We start from the raw sequence: 18,192 nt of genomic DNA on the forward strand, positions 1-18,192 counted from the left end.
TGAAATAAAAGCTATCTGAACATGGTCTCGCTCGCTCTCTCAAAACATCTTATTGTATGTAATATTTTTGGACTGCAGTTGACCTCAGGTAACTGAAAGCATGGATGGCAAAACTGTGGATAAGGGGGAAACTACTGTCCTTGGCTTCCTAGTGGCCCACCTCACCAAGTTAAAACAGCAGCAGATGGGAGAGCAGGAGCTCATGGTTTGAACGGAGATAGCTCCATGACTTTGAGCAAATTACTTCTCTTATGTAAGTGTCGATTTCAACATCTGTAAAATGGGGACAGTTAATTGCATCTCCCACATAGAACTGTTTTCGGTACGAATGAGAGGTGCATGTTAGGAGTTATTACAGTGCTTGCCACCTATAAGCTCTCCGTACACAGTAACTACTATTATTATAGTTGTTACTGTTATAAAATTCAGATCCCCACTATCCTCTGTATTTTTCTTTGGATTTTGTCGAAAAGACCGAGTCCATTTCTAATTATTGTTGGAATCAGTACACATTCTCCACCTTCTCTGTAATCAGGACACCGCATAAAAGAAGCCAGGTGTCCCCTCTCAAGAGCTGAATAAGCTTCTTACGTTACAGGGTTTCTGAAACACACTTTCCCTGTTGCAGTTACACAGAGGGGATGCTATTTTCTGCCCTTCCAGCTCCTATGTCTGCAAAACATGTGAATATGTGATCACTTTTATAGGAACCTTCTTTGAAAGTGACAATGTCAAGAGCTGGGTGTGGTGGCTCACATTTGTAATCCCAGCACTTTGGGAGGGCGAGGCAGGTGGATCACCTGAAGTCGGGAATTCGAGACTAGCCTGGCCAAGATGGCAAAACCCTGTCTCTACTAAAAATACAAAATTAGCTGGGAGTGATAGTGCACACCTGTAATCCCAGCTACTCGGGAGACTGAGGCAGGAGAATCACTTGAACCTGGTGGGGTGGAGGTTGCAGTGAGCCAATCATGCCACTGCACTCTAGCCTGGGCAACAGAATAAGACTCTGTCTCAGAAAAATAAAAAATAAAAAATAAAAAAAAAGATAGTGGCAATGTCAAATAATTCCTCTTTTCCAAACTATCCCCACCACACATCTCTCCATCCCTGTGTGTAACCAGCACCTCCTCATCTTCTTCTACACACTCCCACACTGAATGTTCCAAGGGAGTCACAAGTCTCCAGTCTGTGGCAATCAGCACTGGGGTGGTAAAAGGGTCAGTAGCTCTGGTCAGGCCTCAAACTGAAGCTTGTCTCTACCGTTGTGTAATCTTGAGCAAGTTCCTTAATCAGACTGAGCTGTCATTGTTTCATCTATAAAATGGGCTAATAATTATACCCACCCTATAGGCTTGTGAGGACTGAATAATAGTGAAATCTCCTTGTCTCCCGAATCAGTGTTAATCTCCTTGATCAGATGCAGGCATCTAAGAGATGTTCCATACAGACTTGCTGTGAAGGGGAGCAAAGCTCGGGGACCTCCTGCTGAGGGCAATAATCCAAAACCTATGCCAAATTGAGAATGGAGCATTTATCTACATAAAAAGAGCTGGTAAAAAAAAAAAAAAAAAGAAAGAAAATGAAAGCCATTTTCTACCATTACCATTACGAACTCTCTCTCCCCGGCTGCCCCTCAACAAGGCTGACACCAAAGTTGCCAGTAGACAGGACAGAAATGCTTGCCTGAAAAGAGACATAAGAAAAGTAACAAAAGACATTTATATGAATTTGGAACTCCTGGAGCAAACTGGGAGGGAAAGGGAGAGGGGCAGAGATGGGAATGGACAAGGAGGGGGTCAGGAAGACCCGCATCAAGAGTTCTCCTCCATGCTTGGTGTCTGAATCAGCTCTGGCTGCTGTAACAAGGTACCATAGATCAGGTGGCTTATCAACAACAGAAATTTATTCCTCACAGTTCTGGAGGCTGGAAGCCTGAAATCAGGGTGCTGGTATGGTCAGGTTCTGGTGAGGGCTCTCTTCCAAGCTGCAGACAGATGCCTTCCTGTTGTGGCCTTACATGGGAGAAAGATGGGGAGGAAGCTCTCTAGGGTCTCTTTTATAAGGGTATTAATCCCATTCATGAGGGCTCCACCCTCACGACCTAATTACCTCCTAAAGGCCCCACCTCCTGATACCATCACTTTGCAGGATAGGGTTTCAACAAATGGATTTTAGGAGGACAATCACTCCATTGCACTTGGTATGGGTGATTTTTCTCTTATGGAATCATTGCCTCTGTGTGGTGCAAACAGAGGAGGCCACCAAGGGAAATGGAGCCCATGAGTCAGGGGAGGCCACAAGGAAGGTAGTGTCCCTGCCCTACAACAGGAATTGGGAGACTCCAAGGGAGGGCTTTGAACTTCCAGGGTTATGGGAAAGGGATACAGGAGATAATCTCACCTGACTTTCAAGGAATAGGAAGGCCTCCTCCACCTGGCATCCAGGCTACCATATGTAGCCATCACAGGCAATAATACTGAACACATTCAGACCTTTTTTCATTGAGATTCTCAGAAAACATTCTCGTATGACCATAGTAAGCCCACCCAGCTGGGTGTCCTACAGGACATCTTCAAGTTGTACTGCTACCTGAAAGGTTTCCCTGCTGTAAGGAGCCTTTGAGGGCTGGAATTTCGGGGTCATTTATGGCATGCCGGTAGACCTAGACTGAGAAGCAAGATAAGGGTTCATCTTGCTGGAACCTGGAGAGTGGCATGCCTTCAGCAGCAAAGACTAATCATTTAATTATACAATATTCATGATGCCAGGCAATGTGCTTAGCCTTCAGGATACAGAAAGACAAGAAAGGGCTCTGGTGAGAAGACAAGACACCCTAGAGACGGTGTACCAGCATCATTCACTCTGTATTGGAGAAGCCCTGAGGGCTGCCAGTGTCAAGGAAGGTATGAGTTCCAGATGTGGCCTCCTCAGGGAGGAATGTGTCCCAGACTGAGCCGGGGAAGTGAGAGGTGACACAGAGCCATCCAGGGCTCCAGACATAACCTTAACCTGTCGTATCAGTTTGGATGCAGGCAAAGTTTCAATGCTTACCAGCGAAAGGACAGAACAAAGGGATGAGTCAGAAAGAAGAGGGCAAGGACATCAGCGCACAGCTGCTGAGAGGAGAGATGAAAGGGACTGCATGGAGCCTAATGGCCTAAGTGGTCCAATCTCAGTGTTTTACCATCTGATTCCCCAAGGCTGGAAATTGTCCCTGTTCTCTTGTAGAGCCTTTCATCCTGAGACACCTGTGCCTCTCTGCCAGCCGGCAGGTTCATCTACTGCTTAGGAAGGAGGGATCCAGTGTTGTGTGTCCTGTTTGTCCTAGGCTCAAAGAAACTCTGGCTGGAGAAATATCTGCACCTTCTTCCCTAATTTCCATTCTACCTCTAAAGGCTGAACACAAGGCTAAAAGTCAGAGAAGGAGGGGGCCCTGGTAGCTAATTCGACCCCCTTGTTTTGCACATGGAGAAACTGGAGTCCAGAAAGGCCATGACTTAGCTTCAAGGTCTACCAGCTACTAGTCCTCTTCTAGCTCCTTTCTCATCCCTAGATTTTCAACCTTTGTCTCTCCCTCAATCTCTCTCTCTGTCTCTCTCTCTCTCTCTCTCTGTCTCTCTGTCTCTCTCTCTCTCTCTCTCTCTCTCTCTCTCTCTCTCTCTCAACCAAATAAATATCTGAGGCCAGGCATGACTCCTGCATGTAATCCCAGCAGTTTGGGAGGCTGAGGCAGGAGGATCACTTGAGCCCAAGGTTTTGAGTCCAGCCTGGGCAACATAGGGGAGATTCCATATCTACAAAAAAGTTTTCAACTGGCCAGGCCTGGTGACACTGAGTAGTCCCAGCTACTCAGAAGACTGAGGCAGGAGAATCGCTTGAGCCCAGGAGTTTGAGGCTGCAGCAAGCTATGATCACATCACTGCACTCTAGCCTGGATGACAGAGGGAGACCCTTTTCAAAGCAAACAAACAAACAAAAATGTTCATTGCAAAAAGAATTTTAAATACAACGTGAAAACGTTCACATAAACACATTCCAGAGATAACAGCTATGAAGAGTTTGGTGTATACTCACCCAGATTTCCACATTTTATTTTTTGTTGGCTGTAAATATACCAAAACACACACCCAGAGGTTTTTTAGAGAAATCCAAAGCATTCTAAGCATTCTTTCCTGAAATTTGCTTTTTTGCTACTTAATTTTGTTATGGACATCATCCCATTGTTGATAGCTTACCATTTTAATAAACGTGTGGTTTTTCATTATGTAAATGCTACATGGTTTATTTCACAGTCCCCTATTGTTAAAATTTTAAATTATTTCCTATTTATGGAAAGCATTACTGCAATTTTTTATACTTTCATCTTTGCTCTCTTTCAAGAATACTTATGTAGGCTAAATTCCTGAATGTCAAATACTTAGACCAAAAGTCATGCTTATTTTAGTTTTATTAGATAATGCCAGTTTTCCACCCAAAATTTACATCTCTGCCCAGAATGTATGACAATGTCTGTTTTCCCACACACTTGCCATATTGAGCATAAGCACTTTTTAAAATATCTTCCACAAAAATATACCTAAAATATTTTAACATTTTGCTTTTTTTTTTTTTTTTTTTTTTCCTTCCTGAGACAGGGTCTCGCTCTGTCACCCAGGCTGGAGTGCAGTGGTGCAATCTCAGCTCACTGCCACCTACACCTCCCGGGTTCAAGCAATTCTCCGGCTTCAGCCTCTCAAGTATCTGGGATTACAGGCGTGCACCACCACGCCCAGCTAATTGTTGTGTTTTAAGTAGAGATGGGGTTTCGCCACACTGACCAGGCTGGTCTCCAACTCCTGATCTCAAGTGATCTGCCCACCTCGGCTTCTCAAAGTGCTGGAATTACAGGCGCAAGCCACCGTCCCCAGTCTTATTTTGCTGCTTTTTATTTTGCATTATTTATTTTGTAAAGAAATTTCAGGCCAGGCTTGGTGGCTCACTCCCATAATCCCAGCACTTTGAAAGGCCGAAGTGGGCAGATCACTTGAGCCCAGTAGTTCCAGACCAGCCTGGGGCAACATGGTGAAACTCCATCTCTACCAAAAAAATACAAAAATTAGCTGGGTGCCATGGTGCGCACCTGTAGTTCAGCAACTCTGGAAGCTGAGGTGGGAGGATCACTTGAGCCCAGGAGGTGGAGGCTGCAGTGAGCTGAGATCATGCCACTGCACTCCAATCTGGGCAATAGAGTGAGAGACTTTGTCTCAAAAAAAAAAAAAAAAAAGTTACATTTTTTCATTAATTCATTAGGTGTCAATTATACTTACTCTTGTTATTTGTTCATTCATATGATTTAGTTTTCTATTGAGTTTTCTCTTATTTATTTGAAAGACAGCTTTGTGTATTAGAAATATCATTCCTTGGCCAGGCTGACGCTTGTAATCCCAGTACTTTGGGAGGCCAAGGCGGGTGGATCACCTGAGGTGAGGAGTTTGAGACCAGCCTGGTCAACATGGCGAAACCCCGTCTCTACTACAAATACAAAAAAAATAGCTGGGCATGGTGGCAGGCGCCTGTAATCCCAGCAAGCTGAGGCCAGAGAGTCACTTGAACCCAGGAGGCGGAGGTTGTAGTAAGCCAAGATCATGCCATTGCACTCCAGCCTGGGCAACAAGAGCAAAACTCCATCTCAAAAAAAAAAAAACAGAAAAGAAAAGAAATATCATTCCTTTTATTGTCATTTGAATTACACATATTTCTCTCAATTCTTCTTTTGTTTTTGAAGTTTGCAGCCTTATAAAAATGTCTAGACAAATTCATCAATACACTTATTTACAAATCCTGGACTTTTAGCTGTGCTTAAAATGGTCTTTCCTATTTCATACTTATAAAAATATATACCTATATCCTCTTTTAATACTTTAACAATTTTTCTATATTTAAAATATTGGATCTGCCTAAGTTTATTTTAATGTAAGAAATAATGTGGAGATCCAGCCTTATTTCTTTCTTAAATAGCTATCCTGTTGCCCCAACACCACTTACAGTCTGTTTTTTCCAAAAAGCACTGAAATGGCATATCAAATTCTCATGGATATTTGGTTCTCTTTCTAAACTACGTAATTTCATTGATCTTTCTTTCTTCTGCCTTCTTCTGCACTTCCTGCCCTAGGATTTTTTTAAATTACTATGATTCTATGACAGGTTTTAATATTTATAGAGCTGAGTTTACCCATTTTCCTCATACCCACTCTTACCATCCCTCTTTATTTCCATTGATCTGGATATTTTTCTCATGGTTATTCTTCCAAATTCCATATTCTTCCATAAATTTGGTTTTGGATCATTTAACTCTCCACACAACAACAACAACAACAACAATAACAAATACCTGTTGGGATTTTAATTAGACTGTTTTGAATTTTCAGATTAATTTGGGGAAAACTGAAGTTATCTTGGATAGAGACTCCCTGTACAAAAGCAATTTATGTATCTCCATTTATAGATGTCTTCTTTTATGACCCTTTATAAAGTTTTATAGCTTCTTCACAGTAAGTCCCACCAATGCTCAGTTTCTAAAAGTGTTCTGCAGGGAAAGTGCTATTTCCAAAGAGGTCAAAGCATGGAACAAACTCAGTCTGGCATCAAAGATGGAACCTTAGTGCTGCAGAAACTATTTCATCCCATCTGCTTTCAACTCTGGGCTTAAGCCAAAAGGTAGCTCCCCTACTGGAAGTTGGAATGGGTCGGTCAGTTAGTCAGTGCTAATCAATGGGCACTGACTGCATACCAAGGCCTGTGCTACAAGGGCAAGACACAGACCTCATTTTTAAGGAGCTTTTACAGTTCTCAAAGAGTTAAGAGGCACACCCCCTAACAATGGCACTTTAGATTAATCCATGTACTATGGACTTTGATGGTAAATAAAAAAGAAGTCTGGAGCAGTCAGAAAGGGTTTGGGGAGAAGATGGAAACCGAGCTGGGTGTTGGCACATGAATGTCATTTAGGTACGTAAAGAAGAGAAAGGAATCAAATACAGGCAACAGCCATTTATTCAGCATCTATTATGAACCCAATACTGAGTTAGGCACATGAAAAGGAGGTTATGTGCTCAACAAGTATTTTTACACATTCACTATAAGACAAGCTCTATGTTGGGTGCTAGAGAAACCAAGATGAGTAAGATTGACCCTGGCCTTAAGGAGCTTGTGAACAAGGAAGACAAACCCTTAAATAAGTTCAACTATTATGATGGAAATCTGTAGCGAGAAGAGCAGAGACTCTTAAGCTGGGGGCCGTGTACTTCCTGGACATCCGTGGATGAGATTCAGCAGGCCTGTGAGCCCCTGAAGTTACACGGCACTGAATTATCTGCTTAACCAGTATTGTCAAGTTAAAGGTGGCACAAAATCCCTGGCTTCTAGATACTTGCATCTTAATAGCCAGATAAAATATATGTGAAGATGTCATTACTTCTAGGAGTCGTCATTTGTAGAAGCAAAATAATATTAGTTTAATAAAAAGTTTAAAAATGTAAAAAAAACTTACAAAAAAGCCTAAGTACCTAGTTCCGGCCTTCCCCACCCCAGAAGTATTCTAAGAGTTTAGAAATAATATTGTGTATTATGGAAACTAATTTGAGGCCAGGAAGATTAGTGTTTCAATCATAACTCTACCACTTAATATCTGTGTCATATTGGGTGAGTTCCATACACTCACGGCTTCCATTTCCACATTTGTAAATTGGGAGTTACAGAACCCAAGGCGTTACATGAGGCGTCCCCGTGTTATTGTGAAGATGAAAATATTAATAGGTCAGGTGTGTAAGTCATCTGGATCTGAGCAGGTCTTCTTGGGCTGTTCATTCCTTCCCTCTGCTTTCACACTTCAGAGGAAAGTGGTTATGAGAAGAAAGAATGTGAACCAGGCCTGGAAAGGATGGAGAGAAAAGAGCATCTCAGGCCAGTGTGAACAGTGTGAATAAAAGGAAAGGGGCCAGAAAAGTCAATGCTGTTGCAGAGAATCAGTCCGTTGCAGCCACATTGAACAGGTCTTGTATTCTAATCTAAGCAGTTTGAACTTTATCCTATAAACTAGAGGAGCCACTGGAGGATCGGGGCCAAGAGAGTCAACCCCATAGTGAGGTGGCTCTCAGCCCAGCCTTTGCTCACCCATGAATTCCAAGATACACGCCACTGCACTCCAGCCTGGGAGACACAGCGAGACTCCGTCTCAAAAAAAAAAAAAAAAAAAAAAAAAAAAAAGTAAAATTGTAATGTGAGCTAAGGCAATACTTCTCACCTCAGGATCTTGTTAAAAAGTAGATTTTGAACTGGACATGAGGATACCTGCTTGTAGTTCCAACTACTCAGGAGGCTGAAGCAGGAGCATTGCTTGAACCCAGCGATCAAGGCCAGTCTGGCCTGGGCAACATAGCAAGACCCCAGCTCTAAAAAAAAAAAAAAAAAAAAAAACAGATTCTGATGCACTGGATGGGAGATTCTGCATGTCTAACCAGCACTCAGGTGCTGCTTATCCATGAACTTCATTTTGCATAGCCAGAGACTAATGTATTTTGGTTTTATTATTTTTATCACTATTATTCATGCAACACCTGTTGGCTGAGTGCCTTTCACATGTCAGGCACTGTGCTAGGTAGGCCTTGGGCAGAGAAACAAGAGTCAGACATGAACTCTCTTTTCTATTCATTCACAGTCAAATCAGAGGAGATGAGATATAGACCTAAGCAATTGTAATCCAAGGTCGAAAGGGATAAATGCCACATTTTAGTTTCAGAAAAAGTGCTTTGACAATTCAGTGTTCCCAGTTAAGGGAGAAATTCCCTAGTGTTTAAGGAAATGAATAAATGCTCCTTTTCCTTATTATTAAATGAGTAAAAACCCACGTTTCAAAATTGGATTTTAATTTCAGTCCACCACATACTACACATGTGACCTTGTTAACCTCTTAAGCCTTATTTCCTCATTTGTAAAATGAAATACATAGTAGCAGGGCTGTTGGAAAATTAACAATAGAGAATGTTTGTAAATGTGGTACCTTAATAACTGGTTTGGGAATGGAGTCGTTGTAAAAGGTGACTCTGGTGATTTTTATTGTTTTCAGTGTTTGTTTTAAAACTTAACATGGCTCTATTGGCCCAAAGATATTGTATTAATTGGACAAGTTTATGATCTCATTCCAGGGTTAAGTGGCAAATAAAACTGGAAAAACCTTGAAGGGAATTTCCAAATCCAAGGAAACCTTTTACAAAGCTGGTGCTGAAAGAAGCAGGAACTATTGTAAATTTTTCCAGTTTTTACTAGACCAAATTGTTTCGGCTGAGGAAATGTGGTTTGGCTGACGGTGTAGCCAAGTGCCCCTAATAAGAGCCGTGCTGCAGAGGAGTTCCACTTCATTTACAAGAGGATCGAAACAGTTTCTCCACCCACTGACTCCCCTGAGGTCACTGGCTTGTTTGACACTGACTGTGAAATAAATCAAATCAAATTTATAATCCCAGAGTCCCAGAACGTCAGGCCCCGGAGGAATGTTAGAAACCACGCAGCCCATGGCTGGCATTTTGTGGACCAGATAAATGATGCTTTAGGTCCCCACACCACGCCGCAGTCTCTGAGCCCACTCACTGCCTCATTTCTTCAGCCAATATTGAGTGAAGACCAATGGATTTAAGAATATGTAAAGACAGCGCTTTGGGAAGCCGAGGTGGGTGGATCACTTGAGGTCAGGAGTTCAAGACCAGCTGGTCAACATGATGAAAGCCTGTCTGTACCAAAAAATACAAAAAGTAGCCGGGTGTGGTGGCACGCACCTATAGTCCCAACTACACAGGAAGCTGAGGCAGGAGAATCACTTGAATCTGGGAGATGGAAGTTACAGTGAGCCGAGATCGTACCACTGTGCTCCAGCCTGGGCAACAGAGTAAGACCCTGTCTCAAAGAAAAAAGAATATGTAAAGACTAAAAAGATTCCTCCACTTATGCCCTACAATAAGGCGATAGGGACAGGGGGCCACAGGCACACCAGGAACTAACGAGGGGGTTACTGGGCTTAATAACAAAAGATTTCATTTAAAAACTCTCTTTCTCAGGGACCTCAGACTGGTGTTGCCATCTGTCTGAGTGGTGCTGCCATCTGTCTGATTTCATTTCAAACCTCTCAAATCATCTGATTTCATTTTCATTTCAAATCTCTCAAATCATCTGATTTCATTTTAAACCTCTCATTCTCTCACCTGTGAGGGACCTCACACTGGTGCTGCCGTCTACCCATTTCTTCATCTGTAAAGTAGGGAGAAGCCCACACTGCTCAGGGAGCTATTGTCGGGATTAAATGAAGTAGGATCTAAGAAAGTTGGAGGCACATAACGAGGACCCAATACGCACAGCATCTTTTGGCTTGTTTTTCAGCTTTTTTTTTCTTTTTTTTCTTTCTTTTTTTTTTTTTCTTTTGAGACAAGGTCTCACTCTGTTGCCCAGGCTGGAATGTAGTGGTGCGATCATAGCTCACTTCAGCCTCAACCTCCCGAGCTCAAGCGATCCTCCCACCTCAGCCTCCCCAGTAGCTGCTCCACAGGTGTGGGGGCCACGCCACCTGGCTAATTTTTTTTTTTTTTTCCTTTTTGGCTTGTTTGGTTTTTAGCTTTTATTTCTTCTTTTTCTTCTTCTTTTTTTTCTTTTTGAGACATCTATGTTGCCTGGGTTGTTCTCAAACTCCTGGACTCGTGCAATCCTCCTGCTTCAGCCTTCCAAAGTCCTGGAATTATAGCCATGAGTCATTGCACCTGGCCTGTCTTTTAGCTTTCAGATAACATTCATTGGATTTTCCCCAGTTACAGAAGGAATTTGTGTTCATGGAGAACATTTTTGGAAAATACCGAAAAGCACAGAGAAGGAAAATTCACCCATAATTCCCCTGCACTCAAAGATAAGCACAGTTGACATTCCAGTGCACACCCTCCCAGACCTTTCTATACATGAGCATTATGTTGAGACTTGACAGTGAAAAAACAACAACATATATATATATATATATATATATATATATATATATATATATATATCTCCCCACACATAAGTATGTATATTTTGTTTTCCTGTGAGCTGCATTGTGGTGATTAAGAGCCCCGTTATAGCTGCCTGGATTTAAATTCTAACTCTGTTACCTACTAGCTCTGTGGCCTTAGGCAACTTACCTATCAAATTTGAGTTACCTATCAAATTTGAGTTTCTGTTCCGCCATGTGTAAGAATCGTGGCCCCCAGGCCGGTGATGCACGTTGGACACAGTCATCAAGAATTGTTGCAAATGACAGTATGAATGGTTCCTTCTAGAACACAGTCATGAGGGGCTGCCCTGGGAACAGTGGCTGTTGAAGGAGTAACTGGCCCAACAGCAGTTAAGCGCTTAGCCCATTGCCTGGCACAGAGTCAGAGCTTGTTAAATGGCAGCCACTATTCCACAGACATGCCCTGAGGTTTTGATGAGCGGAGGTTCACAGAGGGTTGAGACCTCCAGTGTTCATTGTTTACTGTTCAGATTTGTTGAATGGCACCTTAAGGATGACCTGCTGGGGCCATGTCCAGCCAAAAAATGTTTTTCCCTGTGTATATCCTGCTCAATGTGAGTCTTTGATCCTTGCACTTCTCAGTCCCTCTAAATCGCCCTTGGGCACTCAAAGCCCAAGTGACGTGGGTGGGCTCACGGCAACATTGTTCCTCAATTTATCCCTCCTCCCCTCACCACCCCACCCCGGAAAAAAAAAGAATAAAATAATAGAAATGCCTCCCACATGTGCTTTCCCAGGGCTGTACCTACACAGCAGGTGAAATTCACTATGGATTTGGGTGGTGTGCAAGATTGAAATGACATCTAGAGATAGCACAAGACACTGTGAGTCACATATTCAGTCAGGCCATCACTGAGCAAATATCTGCTCAGCACTTACTATGTGTGCCAGGGCCTGAGCTCTCCAGAGACAAAGTGGTTCCCTGTTCACTTCTCTTTCAATCCTTTAGGTTCCTCAGAGAGGAGTGCCTCTCAGTTTAGGGACAAAATGTCTTCAGCACCTCTCAACCACTGCTAATCTCCCTTTTGGAGAAAGAGGGAGCAGGCCTCATTCACACCACAGTCTGGAGCTATCCAGTAGGTACAAACATTGTTTTGTTTTCATCTTATTTTCTCCACCATGATGTTTTATTTATAGCAAATGATGCAAGTTTTAAAATAGTGATAGAAAGCTCAAAAGAATTGAGATACCAAAGGCTAATTGGTGCAAAGGAAAGCACTAAATAAATGGTGGTCCAGGTGGCAGAATGATGAATTCTTAGCAAGCTTTAGACCTGGGATGAGTGAGTCTCAACCCTTTGAGGGTTACTGATCCCTTTAAGACCATGAAGACAGCTATAGAATCTCACCAAGAAAAATGTAGGAATGTTGCCCACAATTTTAGCAGGTTCAGGAGCCATGTGGAGCCCATGACTCAGCTGGTATTGGAAAGAGCAGTAGGGTAAGTCTCAATGCCCAGACAGCACAAAGACCTCATCCTCTTCACCACCTTCCTCAACTCGGTAGCAGTGGTACCGGTGGTAACAGCAGCACTGGCAGTTGTAATAGTAGCAGCGCTCAAAGCAGTCATCATAGCTATACTTATAAAGTGCTTTCAATGTGCCAGGTACTTACCAAGCCTGAGCTTACCTCATCCGTACAGAAAAGAATTATTACCCTCCCCATTTTCCAGGAAACCAAGCCTCACCGAACTTAAGGATCTTCTCCAAGTTTACCCAGCTGAGAATGCCAGGGCTAGGGTTGAACCCAGATCTACCTACCCGTGATGGCTGAGCAGGTCCTTAACCACTAAACTCCACTGCCTCAATAAATATTTAATGAAGCAAATGAATGGAAACTTGAACAGGTCTTGGTGGCCACTCTGCCATTCACCAGGTGAGTGACCTTGAGTGAGTCACTCCCCTCACCCTCACTGACCCTCCATTAAGGAAGGAGGCTTCCTAGGCCTGGCAAGCCATGATTCTAAGAGGCAGGCCAAGGAGCATCGGGAACATTCCATGAGCAAGAGAAGCAGAGGCAGGCTCAGGGCCAGGCTCGGGAACATGCACAGGGGGTTAATGGCATTGTTAAAGAGCCCAGCGCAGCCCTGACTTCCAGCACAGAGTGTCCGGGCCTTCCAGGAACCCACACTTCCTGTTGTATTTACTCCCCTCTCCCAGCAGCTTCACCCACCACACTCTTCTCCAATGACAGGTCTGTTTGGCTGCCCAGGAGAAAAGATCCCTGTCACACATCCTCTTACATGCCCAACAGGCTCAGCATCTTGTCACTTAACGACAGCTTCTTGGTTTCCACCAGGGCAGGCCAGTGCAGCAAACGGGACCCCCCTAATCCCAGCAGCTACCGTGCTGGCAGAGGAAGAAGGAGGAAGGAGGGGGCCGAAAATTTTGTGGAATCCGTGGCAGCCTGGCGGTCCAGTCCCTGACCCACACTGCCCCGCTGTGGTGAGAGTCTAGGGAAGCAGGCACGCCCCAGCAGGGATGGCAAGGCTTTGGTCTCTGACTTCATGAGGACTCTGAATTGTTTTTGTTTTTGTTTTTGTTTTGAGACAGCCCAGGCTGTAGAGCAATGGAGTGATCTCAGCTCACTGCAACTTCCACCTCCTGGGTTCAGGAGCATTTCGGCTAATTTTCATATTTTTAGTAAAGACAGGGTTTCACCATGTTAGCTAGGCTGGTCTCAAACTCCTGACCTCAGGTAATTTGCCCACCTCGGCCTCCCAAAGTGCCGGATTACAGGTGTGAGCCACCATACCCGGCCAGAACTCTAAATTTTAACACTGAAAAAGACCCACCTCACACCACTCAATTAAAGAAGGAAAACAGGCACAAAATTGGAAAGCAGTTTACCCAAAATAATACATGGAGTTAGTAAAATAGGTCCCAAATATATTTCCTAAAATTAGATTTCCAGCCCAATCAGGGATTTACAGGGACAATAATTATTATTCAGTTAATTACTGTTCATGCAGACTTGACTGGGTGGCAGACATCTGGGATCCAGAGTGCTCATAAGGACTCTACATGTTTTCACCTTGCTTAATCCTCACAACAATCAGAGGTTAGTACTATTATTAGCCCATCTTACTGATGAGGAACTAAGGCTTAGGAACAGTATGAAACTGGCCCAAGGTCACATGGCCAGAGCCAGGATTCTATCCCAAGGAGTCCCATTCCAATAAAAAAGGGGACTCCCTGTCAGAAGTCACTGAGAACTTGTTCAGGGTGCCCTCCTCTGCAGGAGGACAAAATAAAATGAAATGCAAATGGAACAAGAGGGCAACACCAGTGTTCACCTACCAAACAAGTGAGGAGTAAAAAGGCTGAAAGAGCCCAGAGCTGGGGAGTTGTAGGGAAAATGTCAGAGTCAGGCACAGTTGATAGGTGGGTAAATTAGTACAACCAGTTCAGAAGGCAATTTGGCTGACAGTGCTTAAAAGTGGAGATGACCCAGTGACTCCTCATGTGGAATTTATTGCACAGAAACACTCAAATGTGCATGCAAAAAGTGAATGCATGTGGCTTTTCATCACTGCAGTCCATAATAGCCAAAAATTGGAAATCACCTATAGAGAAGGCATTAAATAAAACTACCATCTATCCGGACAGTAGGATGTAATGCAGCCCTTGTGGGGCGGGGAGAGAAGTGAAATAGCACCACGTACTTTGACAGGGAAATATCTTTTACATACTCTAAGCAAAGAGAGCAATTTGGGGAAAGGAATGTGCAGTATGACCCCATTTTTTAAAATCTGGAAGGATTCAAAATAAAACTGTTAACTCTGATCCCTTCTGCTTAAGTGGAGTATTTTTACTCTAGACTTAGACTTTTTGTGATATGTATTTTTTAAATTCAGCATGGATTACTTTTGAAATAAAAAAATATACAAATCTGGAAGGGAAAAGAAAAGAAATGAAGATATAGCTCCTTCCCAGAAGGAATTTACAATCTGGGTGACGAACCAGGATTCAGCCAGCCCTGGGATGGCTTAACATGAAAAAGCAAATAATAAAATAACAAAATACGATCTGCTTGTATGAATTCTATGGGGTGCAGAATAAAGAAGTCCATCTGAGTTGGGTGGGGCTAATCAGAGCTGAGTTCCTCGAGAAGAATGGGCCAGGATATAAAGTATATTTAGAAAATGGTCACTACTTATTATTTTCAAGATGCCAGACTCTGTGTCAAGTATTTTACATGGATATTTTCATGTATTCATAGTAACTCTATGACACAGATATTGTCCCCATTTTACAGATGGGAAAAATGAGGCTGAGATGGCTAATTAACTCTTCTAAAGCTGAACAGCTAATAACTCAAGAGGGGTTTCAATATGGGTCTGTGTCATCCCAATTTCTGGGTTCCAGCCACTTGACCACACTGCCTAATCATAATGAGCCAAGGGCAAAGAATGGCCCTTGGCTGCTTCTTCTCAGACGAATAAACAGTGTAACGAGCCCAAATCCAAAATGTGGCAGTAAATGCCCATGAGAAAAGTTGGCATCACCCCCTCACCTTTGGCTGAACACTTCTCAAGGCCATGGTCCTTGGAGGGTACTTTGTAAGAAAACGAAGGCAAAAATCTAGCCCATCATTGTCCCTGACAAGGCACTTCCAGTGTGATGGACGTGAAGAACAACCAAAAAACATATGCCACACGGACATAGGGGGAAAGTGAAATGTATGCCCTTCCTAATGCTACATTTGCTCTGTTGAATGGCCTGTTAGCTGCCATGGTGCAACACCACACCCCAAACTCATCTCTGTATTCCCATAGCTTGTCCTCATGCCTAGCACTTAGCAGGAGCTTAGTGTTTGTGGGACGGATGAATGAATGAACACATGAATGAACATATAAGAATTTAAATAACTATGACTACCATATACTAGTCTCTTGATCCAAAACAATGGGACCAACAACAGTACCTTCCTCACTGGTACATTCCAATTATAAAAATTAAATAAGCTAGTGGTGTGAAGAGTTAGCACAGGACCTGCAGAGCACACACACAAGATAAATGTTGGCTATGATGAATCGTAGCTATTAGCATTATTGATATTCGTGCAACCTTTAAAAGAGCCAGTTTCTCAGGTTGTGTCCTCATTAATCCATTTGCCTATTTCACAACCACCTTCAACAGGGTTGGCACCAAATGAAGTTACAAGTTGGTCCTCAACAAACATGCTTTCCTGCTCTAGATCCTGTCCATGGTTTTGCCATGTTGGCCAGGATGGTCTCGAACTCCTGGTCTCAAGCTATCCTCCCGCCTTGGCCTCCCAAAGTGCTGGGATTACAGACGTGAACCACCATGTCTGGCCCTCTCCAAAATTTATTCCCCAGTGTCCCATTTTGTCAAGGCCAGTTTCCTATGTTCTTCAGACTCAGTGACAGAAATAAGCCCATCCCTGTGGACAGAGACAACTCCCCGCATCAGGGGATAACTAGGTGTTCATATACCATAGTTGCATTTCAGCTGGGGCCTTCTGTACAGAGTCTTAATCCAAAAGAGTAGCTCCAATGGTGAAACCCCAAACTAATGGTGTGAATCTTGTCACAAAACAGGCCACAAGATAGTGCCCTCCCTTATCTCACCTAGACCAAACCTAAAAAGTATCCCACTGCCACATTTCCCCCTGACCTGAAAAGAGGTCAGTACTTACACTTGGCGCTTACATCCAGGTATGGATAACCCTCTTTCTAAGTTGAATTCCTGACTGACTTAGTCCTGCACCAAGAGCCCAGCCACTGCCCCCCCAGTAGCCACCACTGAGTTACTGCGCAGAGAATTAGGAGTCAGGCTCCTATATTTCTTCTTCTTGATTATTTGAGGTTTGAAACAGGCCAAATCTCAAATAATCAAGAAAGTGAAATGCTACAGAGAGGAAATGCAAGAGCAATCCAAAATCAAAGATGGGAATCCATGTGGCATCTGTGCCAACCACCTCAGGGATTTTCAGCTACTCTCTGGGTCTTGGTGTCTCCACTTGCAAATTGGTTGGACTTGGCAGTTGCTAAGATCCCTCCCATTCAGATATGCTCTAAGAGTGTTGACTCTTCTTTTAACAAATAAATTCAGTGATGATCCCACAGACCAGGCCCTTGGGAAGCTCAGTCTGAGAAGTCAGGAATACAAAATATGCCACAAGCCAGGTGGCAGGGACAGAGACACGGTTAGAAGGTACAAAATGTTCTAGAAAGTATTCCATTTTCTTAAGATATTTAAATTTGTATATACAAGAGGAAAAATCTGAAAGTATAGACACTAAAATATGGTATTTTGGCACTGCAGAGTTATATGTGCTTTTAAAATAGTTTTTCCTTTTGCATTTTTATATTTTCTTATCTCTACACAGATTATTAATTGCATCTTCTTTTTTTTTAAAAAAAAAAGACACATTTTTATTCAAATAGAATTTAGTTTAAATCCCAGATATATTACATGCATGCTGTGTGACCTGGGGCAAGTCATTTAACCTCTCTAAGTTTCAGCTGACTTATATTTAAAATGGAAATTGTTTTGAATATTGCCATAAAATGTTTTGGGATCTCAAATTCAGAGGGGTGAGTTAATCATGTTTCTTATTCGTAACATCTCATCATCATGAGTGTATGCCAGGCCTGTCTCATTATATTGATTTATTTCCTTTTATTCCCATACCCATTTCCCTCCGCTTCCACCCCTAGGCATTCTGTCTTTAATATGTTTTTGTTAATTTGAGTGTGTTTTTGCAAAATGCATGTGGTTGTTTGGTGAGCTACTTAAATAGTATTATGTCATAAACCTCATTCTATTTCCTACTTTTTTCACAAAGAACCATGTATTTCAGATCTTTCCATGTGGTCATGTGGACATGTCACCCCGGGCCTCTAAATGCTGCATAATATCTAAGAATGCATCTACCCCATTCTACTTTTCCCAGGGAGGGACATCCAGGTTGTCTCCCACCTTCTGTCCCTACAAACAATATTGCCATGAGCCCCCTCATATATGAACCCTTATGGACTTGTGTGAAATTTCATTGAGATCTGTGACCTGGAGCAAAATGGCTGGGTCACAAGATGTATGTATAGTTAATTAGACCAAGTGCTACCAGAGTCATCTCCAGGATGTGTGTACAGCCTGT

At 42.9% G+C, this 18,192-nt stretch overlaps 1 protein-coding gene across 2 annotated transcripts in view; it reads left to right on the top strand.

Annotated features, from left to right (window-relative positions):
* The window catches only part of ADRA1B (adrenoceptor alpha 1B), a 56,733-nt gene that overhangs the window by 36,203 nt on the left and 2,338 nt on the right, over positions 1-18,192 (top strand). The window lies entirely within an intron of this gene.

Source organism: Macaca mulatta, chromosome 6 (assembly GCF_049350105.2).
Source record: "Macaca mulatta isolate MMU2019108-1 chromosome 6, T2T-MMU8v2.0, whole genome shotgun sequence".
Lineage (NCBI taxonomy): Eukaryota > Metazoa > Chordata > Mammalia > Primates > Cercopithecidae > Macaca > Macaca mulatta.